This window comes from Panicum hallii, chromosome 9, assembly GCF_002211085.1.
Source record: "Panicum hallii strain FIL2 chromosome 9, PHallii_v3.1, whole genome shotgun sequence".
NCBI lineage: Eukaryota > Viridiplantae > Streptophyta > Magnoliopsida > Poales > Poaceae > Panicum > Panicum hallii.
This window is the reverse complement of record NC_038050.1, coordinates 35251589-35259225: the sequence shown is the minus strand read 5'-3', so window position 1 is coordinate 35259225 and position 7637 is coordinate 35251589. Positions and strand designations below refer to the sequence as shown.

The window sequence follows — 7637 nt, the reverse complement described above, 5'->3', positions numbered from 1 at the left end:
GGGTACTCATGGGTGCTGAGACAGCGCCCTATGTCCCGAAGGTGTACTCTGCTAAGGACCCTCCAAAGCATGTAAGTATCCGTATCCTTCTGTACTGCAATCTTGTCTTGAGTGATACTAAGTCATCTATCAATTTTGTTGTAGCAAGATGTGGATGTATATAGAAGTATGCCGCCAATGTCGAACATCACACGTCCGCGGCATCTGCAACCATCGGCATACCAGAAGCCGGTCTTTCATCCTTCCTATGATCCAGTTAGTACAGACGATGATCAGGACAGCGACGATGGTCGCGCCTTGGCTGAAGTGATAAAAGGCCAACTGTGGTGTTTATACCACCAGCCTACCTAGGGATACCCTAAGGTAGGAGATTATTTGGTGAGGGATCATCGGATCTAGAACTTGAAGGTAAAAGCGAGGACACAAGACACAGATATAGAAAGGTTTGGGCCGCTAGAGTAGAGTAATGCCCTACATCATGTTTGGGGGTATTGTATATTGCGCCCTGCACTTGGGTGTTAAATTGCCTGTTGGCTGCTCTACCGATCTAGATATCCGTACCCTCCTTTATATATCTCAGGGGGTGGGTTACTAGTCGGTTACAAGGTAGGAGTCCTAGTAGGATTACAGGGTAGAGTCCTAGTAGGATCACAGAGGAATCCTAGTAGGAGTCCGACTTTGTTTTCCTTGCGGGTACTTGGGGATCTATCCCTAACAAGCCCTCGAGCTCTTCGTAGCCGAGTAGTGCAGGTTTCCAAGTACTTCTGAAGTCATCTTCGAGTTCTTCTGAACTTCTCCTAGAATGTGTCTTCCCGAGTACTTTCCTGGCTGTTTTGAGGCTGCGAGGTGCTCTTGCCCGAGTAGATTTCAAGTCTTCAAAAATTATCTTCTGTATAGGGTGCGATGAAAATCGCATTCCATATGGAATAGCCCCCGAGCCTTAGGTTGAATCAAAGAATTAGGCTGAGGGTCCAGTCTTGAATCTTCTTTCCTTTGTCTTCCAAATAGATTTGAAAACCAAGTCGTTGATGACACGTATCATGCAGCCTCCGATCCTTGAATCCAAATCCAAAATTTGGAAAAAGATCTAGAAGAACGTGGCATGCATTGTAGAGTTTAGTAGAATCTGAATTGATGGTTAGAATACTGCTCAAAATAGATCTTATCCCAAAGTACCCTTAGACCGCCGCTGGTTTTTTAACCACGCAGTAACCTAGGGTTACCTTTTTCGCCTTCACTCTTCACATGAGTCAGCATCCGAGTAGTTTTGCAGCATCCAGCCCCCGAGCTTACGAGCTAGGCGAGCCGTAGAAGCCACGTTGAGTAGTTATTGGTGTCTAATCCCCAAGCCTAGGAGCTAGCGAAGCTGTGATGGCACGCCGAGCGGCCTGGAGAGTTGTTGCCTGAAAAAAGACAATGCAAACATTATGTAGCATAATATTTGGTATTGAATATACCAAAATTTATTCGATGTAAAAATAAATTTGTTGTGTCAAGCTCTTGTTTAGACCATGTAAATCTCCCAAGTAGTCTGCTTTTTATATTTAAGCACCTGGTCCTGTTTTAGCCGTTGCTCATAGCGTGTATGAGATTTTATCCCGTGTACGCGTAGAGGCTTTGTTGTGACAGAAGAGCCGAGGTTTCATGGATTAAGGCATGTGCTACCAGAGAAGATTAGCGACCGCTAAGAGAAAACAACATGCAAAAATAAGAAGTCGGCATTGCGACAAAGAGAATGCTCGTTGGCATAAAGTAGTCAACAAGAGCGCGTGTTGTAGCGCACATGTCCGCAGGGTGTAACTGCTGTGAGCCCGACACAGCTCAATGTACCAAGCGCATGGGCGGTGCTCTAAAATCTCGATGTACTGAGCATGCGGGTTGTTAGTCAACAAACCCTACAAGGAATCGATCATGTTGTAGCCCCTGATGGTAATTCCCATCGAGAGGCGTACCCAAAATAGTAGCCGATCCTGTGAACAACAAGTCGGAAAAGGTATAAGTGACTTAGCTTGATTGGTGGACTATTGTCGATGAAGCTATGGTGATCGTCGACGAAACTGTGACGGTTGTTGATGAAGCCCGACTAGTTGGAATAGATTCCGACTAGTTATTGATGGTGTGAGGCTTGTTCCCGACTATTTTTCTAGTCGAAATAAGTAATTGAAGTAGTTATCGGCGGTTCGCCGAGCGTCCTCGTGAAGTCGAAGTAGTTGTCGGCGGGTCGCCGAGCGTCCTCGCGAAGTCGAAGTAGTGTGAAGCTGAGGTCCTTCAACCTCACCCAATCACCTCGTCGATCTGCCGCATGGTGGGTGCCAACTGTTGGTGTTTTTACTGTCATCCTACCTAGGGATACCCTAACGTAAGAAATTATTTGGAGAGGGATCGCCGGATCTACAACTTGAATGTAAAAGCGAGGACACAAGATACAGATTTAGACAGGTTCGGACCGTCAGAGTAGCGTAATGCCTACATCCTGTTTGGGGGTATTGTATATTGCGCCTTGCACTTTGGTGTTGAGTTGCCTATTAGCTGCTCTGCCGATCTAGGTATCCCTGCCCTCCTTTATATATCCTAGTGGGTAGGTTACTAATCGGTTACGAGGTAACAGTTCTAGTAGAATTACAGTGTAGAGTTCTAGTAGGATCACAGAGGAATCCTAGTAGGAGTTCGATTTTGTTTTCCTTGCGGGTACCCAGGAATCAATCCCTGAAACTCACCCAGAGCCTCCGATAAACTCGCCAAAGATGCTCATCCTAGAGGCTCCGACGAACCCGCTGACTCACGACGCCAGATGCCCCACTCCCCTCGCCTCACTCGATGCTTCATCAAGCTATCATTTGGGATGCTGCCACCGTCCTCGGCTAGGCATAACCATGATTCAGGTGTACTCCACCCGGTTGGGCTCGTCCACCACCACCGCCACCCAGTCGGAGCCATTGGCCATCTGCTCAACCTTGGCACAAGCTAGCCGGCACAATCGATGATTGCGCAAAGGTGGGGTCAGCACCCAGTGTGGCCTACACAAAGCTCCACCACTGCACGAGAATACGGAATAGTGTGGTTACATATAAAACTAATACGATTAAATATTCAAGCAATTAGAAAAGCCAAACTAGATCATTTTGCTCCTCGTAGGATCGGACACTTCGCTTCACTAATGTACAATGACAAGCTGAATTGCCATGAAAAATAGTACGATCTCAAATGGTGTGAGATGATAATTAGGATGGCGAGTTACCACACCGCTCATGAAGCTATTCCGAGAAACTAGTTACTACAGTGACAAGACAAATTTACCATAATAAAGTAGCAAAGATAAATCAAATGTGATTTACGATAACCTGCTTGTATTTAACAACAAATAGTTACCACATTGTCGTAACCAAGTTCTTTTTTTTTTTTGAAATTTGGGGTCATCAAGTTATCATAGAGGTATTTACCACAAATGGTGCAAATGATTTACTATAAAATGGTAGCCAATTTTCTTGTAAACCAGTATACAAGGTATTTAGTGCCTCACGTATGAATTACAACAATGGCATCGACAATGTACCAGAATTAGAATTGAACTAATAGGAAAATATGGATGAATAGAGCATGAATTACAACATCAGCTTCAGATACCAGAAGCTAATAAAAAATGATATATTACACAAAAACAATGGTACGGGAAACAAGCCAATAGGTGACGTCATTTATTTAACTCCAAAAATAAGCCATGAAGATCAATATCGTCAATCTGTCCGGCAAAGCAGGCGGCGCACCCCGTGACGGCGGCGCGGCGTGCTGTCCGGCAACCTTAGCTGCCCCTTCCCCACCCTCCAGCATGCCTTCCACGGCGACCTGATCCACCACGACGCGGAACAGCTAGCTGGCCCGTTCCACTCGTGTCTGCACTGTAGCACCTCGTCAAGTGGCGACCTGACGATATCGCCAGTAGGCCACGGTGAGAACCCGACTAGATCTGCGCACGGGAGACCAGGTCGTGCTGTCCCCGCAGATTAGGCTGTCAAGCGGTTCTGTAAGGCTAATCTATCTCATTTTGTTTATTTTATCCGATTTCTGATGCGTAGTAGGAAAGGAATTGAAGCTGAAGACTAAATTGAGATTAGGGGTCTGATTTCATCGTCCCTTTGGATTAGGAGCCGATTTCAGTTGGTCTGATTACCCTCAAGCAATTGGCTGTTCTTGCTTTGCTATAGCCAGATCATCTGAGTTTCGATTTTACTCCTGGTTGCATAGCTTCTTTCATGACGTTGTTCTTCACCGATGCTCGGACAAGATTACTCTATTATATCCCTGTATATGTAAATGTAACTTGTAATTTGCTCTTAGTTCTATTTTTTAAAACATAACATGCTGCTATTATTGAGAACTGTTAAATAAGATATGTATGAACAAAGTCTCCGATAGATCTTTGCTGGCTGCAGATGTATCTAATCCCGAATAGAAGCAAATGTCTGCTGGTGACAGTTCTACGGATCATTTTACAAATAGGATGGTGGTGACCTGATATCCTTTCATTTGATTTTTTATTGGTAGTGTATTTAAGATCACTCTTATAGCAAATGTGTGGCTTAGTGTTGCCTGATGAGTGTAGATATTAACTTCCCCTGTTGTGTATGTGTATCGAAGACATTAGGATATGGTAATCTGATTTCCACTGCTTGATTTGTTGGTTAGGAAATAAATATGGCATACATGGTTCATGGTTTTCAGTATATGCTTCTGATATGCAGTATGGTTTTCCAGTACATGAATGTGTTACTGACTATATCAAATTACTTAACAATAGACCTGACTCCGAATAGAATCATAACTTTGAAATTATAGTAAATGCATGTACCCATGTTCCTTAATTCTCCTAAAAAATGTTCCTTAATTATCAGTGCAAAAGGCATGGCTCATACATAGTCATTCCAGTCTATCTATTCATGGACCTGTCTACTCATTGGAGAAGGATTCGGTTCCATTCTCTTATTGGCTGCAAAGCTTGTTCATTCTAATATGTTCATTGGCAGATGCAAAGCTAGTTCATTCATTCTAATTTTGTCTCATTACACTGCAGGGAAAGGTACATTTTAGGTCAGAGCTGTCTTTGCATGCTTTACAAGCTGTTGTAGCCACAGCTTGCATGGCGTCCATGGTTTCATACATTTTTGTTTGGTTCCTTGTAGGTACATGCAGGTTTACTACTTTATGTACCAGGCTGCACAGATTTTGGGTACCAAATATATTTTTGAATGCTTGATCACTGTTATAGTAAATTGACTGCCTGCATAGTACACAATTCTCGTAACTTACCAGACCTTCGTTGACCCTGCACAGTGGTAAATTAACCATATAATTTACTACTTTTTTAATTATGTTGATTTCACCAGGTTCTACAGTTGTGATTGATCTGGATTTGGGTTCTCAGTAGAGTGAAGCTAAAATTTCAATTAGGTTTAAATCTGAATGTTATAGTAAACTTGTGGGTTCACGTGTCAGAATTTTTTTTCTCGTAAATCATAGTTAGAAATTTACGTCAATCATTGTCGCGTTACAGTAATTTTGACTTATAGAAGTATGTGGTAAAATAACAATGTAATTTACTATTTTTCTAATTAAATACATCTATTTCACCAAGTTATGATGGAGTTATGGTTAATTTATCTGGATATGGGTTTTAAGTAGCACGGTAAATATTTGAATATGTGTGAAATTGGTCATTGTACAGTAAATTCTTGGATTCATGTCAATTAGTTATCATGAATTATGTTTCTTGCAAATCATAGTCAGAAAATTACGTCCTTAAATGTTGTGTTGTTGTAATTTTGTCAAACAAATTATCTGGTGCATTTGTGCCGTTGAGCTTATTTCCTTCTGTTATACTTTTGAGTTCATAATTAGTGTAGTCACAGTACTAAAAACCAATGCCCATCATTATGGCCGCCAACTTATTTTGGCCTTCCTTTCTCTGAACACTGTTTACAATTGCTTAATCTATCCCATTCTGTTTATTTCATCCGATTTGTTTGCGTAGTAGGAAGCTGAAGACAGATTAGGGGTGAACACTGGAATAGTTCTTTGGTGCTTGATTTCTTTTTTGATGACCTGAATAATTAGTATATTATTTAAGATTGACCTTATTTATTGTTATATTAGGCAATCAGATCTGGGAAAATACCAAGCACCTATCAGACTATCAGTGCACCTACATTTGAGTGCAGCAAAACATGCATGACCGATTGATCTTGATCAGATTTGATCACTGGTAAGGCACCATGCATGCCCTACTACGACGCCCTCGCTAAACCTGCTCTGTCGACCAGTTGACTTCTGTGCCAATCCTTCTTCTGGTCTGATTCTGTTGGGGGCTAAGTGAGCAAAGCAACTCATGGTGTTTGGCTCAACTTCCAGTTCTGTGATGTACATGTAACCAGATTGTATTTGTTGGAACAGCGCCAGATAGAATGTGAAAGAACAGCAATTCATATTGCTTCATGTTCAGTATCCCCTTCTTACTCAATCTGGCACTCTCATTCTATTTTCTGTGTTATTGTGGTAACTCAATGAAGACACTGGTATTTTCCCTCCTCGAATGACTTGACTAATTATGGTAACACGCCAACAAAATTTCCATCTCATGGCATTCGACGAAATCTCGTAACAATTTCATGGTACAATATTATGATGTTAGATAAGTCTGGGGCCCAGGTGGACTCTTCTTAAATTTTTACCATAATCGGTACACTCTTGTTCTACTATTCTCTAATTCTCGTAACTAGTACACATGCATGCACGTGTGCACTCAAGTCACGTTCTAATGTTCTCGTAACCCCTCTGTATGTATTAGCTTGCGCAGCGCAGCGCGATGTGATCTCAATTTCCCGAAATTACCATCAACTTTACTAATCAACTGAATTAATTACCGTGGCTATCGGTGCTTTGCAGCGGCTCGGCTCGATCCCAGTCCGCCTGGCTCGAGTCGCGTCACGGGAGCTGGTTCAGTGGAAAGAGCTGCGCCCGTACGGGATTCTGTTTTTGCGCTGCGGGGCTGCAGATCGACGGAGATTATGGGTGGCTACAGAATAATCTATTCTGCGGCCGGCTACAGAGTATACTCTCCCTTAAGTAGAGCTTGTCTGTTATATATGCGATGCAATAGCTCATTAAAATGACTGACTGATGATGATCGCACATTGATAGATGGCAGGAAAACAAAATTATGAAGTTGAATTGAATGTAGACAGAGATCCATCCATTTCACTGGTGGGCACTACGTGGATAGCTTGCTAGTATATTATAGATAGGTGCCTTAGTATATAAATACATTTGTGGACCTGTAGCGCACACGTCACACCGATCGATTCCATGGAAAGTTAATTATTGCAACTTGCACATGTATTTCTTTCATTGTCGGTCGGTCGATTTGAGTATGCTCTGTGTTCTCGTGTTATTCTTTCTTGTTAGCTCACAGTGTACACAATAAATTTCGTATTTTGTTTCCCATGCCTTGCGTGCCCATGGATCTATATGGCTTCAGAACCAACAAGGCAACAACCCAAACCTTTTTCAGCGGCTATGGCAATGGCAGCTGCGACGCGTACGTACGCTGGAGCAGCAGGCTGCTGAGCTGCGTGTGGATTTCAACG

The 7637-nt window shown here is 42.6% G+C and overlaps 1 long non-coding RNA gene across 1 annotated transcript; it reads left to right on the top strand.

Moving 5' to 3' along the window:
* Positions 1 to 3751: 3751 nt before the first annotated feature.
* Positions 3752 to 6534, top strand: LOC112873976. The gene is made up of 2 exons (XR_003224863.1): positions 3752 to 5330; positions 6148 to 6534. It is a non-coding gene; the product is annotated as an uncharacterized LOC112873976 (long non-coding RNA).
* Positions 6535 to 7637: the final 1103 nt, after the last annotated feature.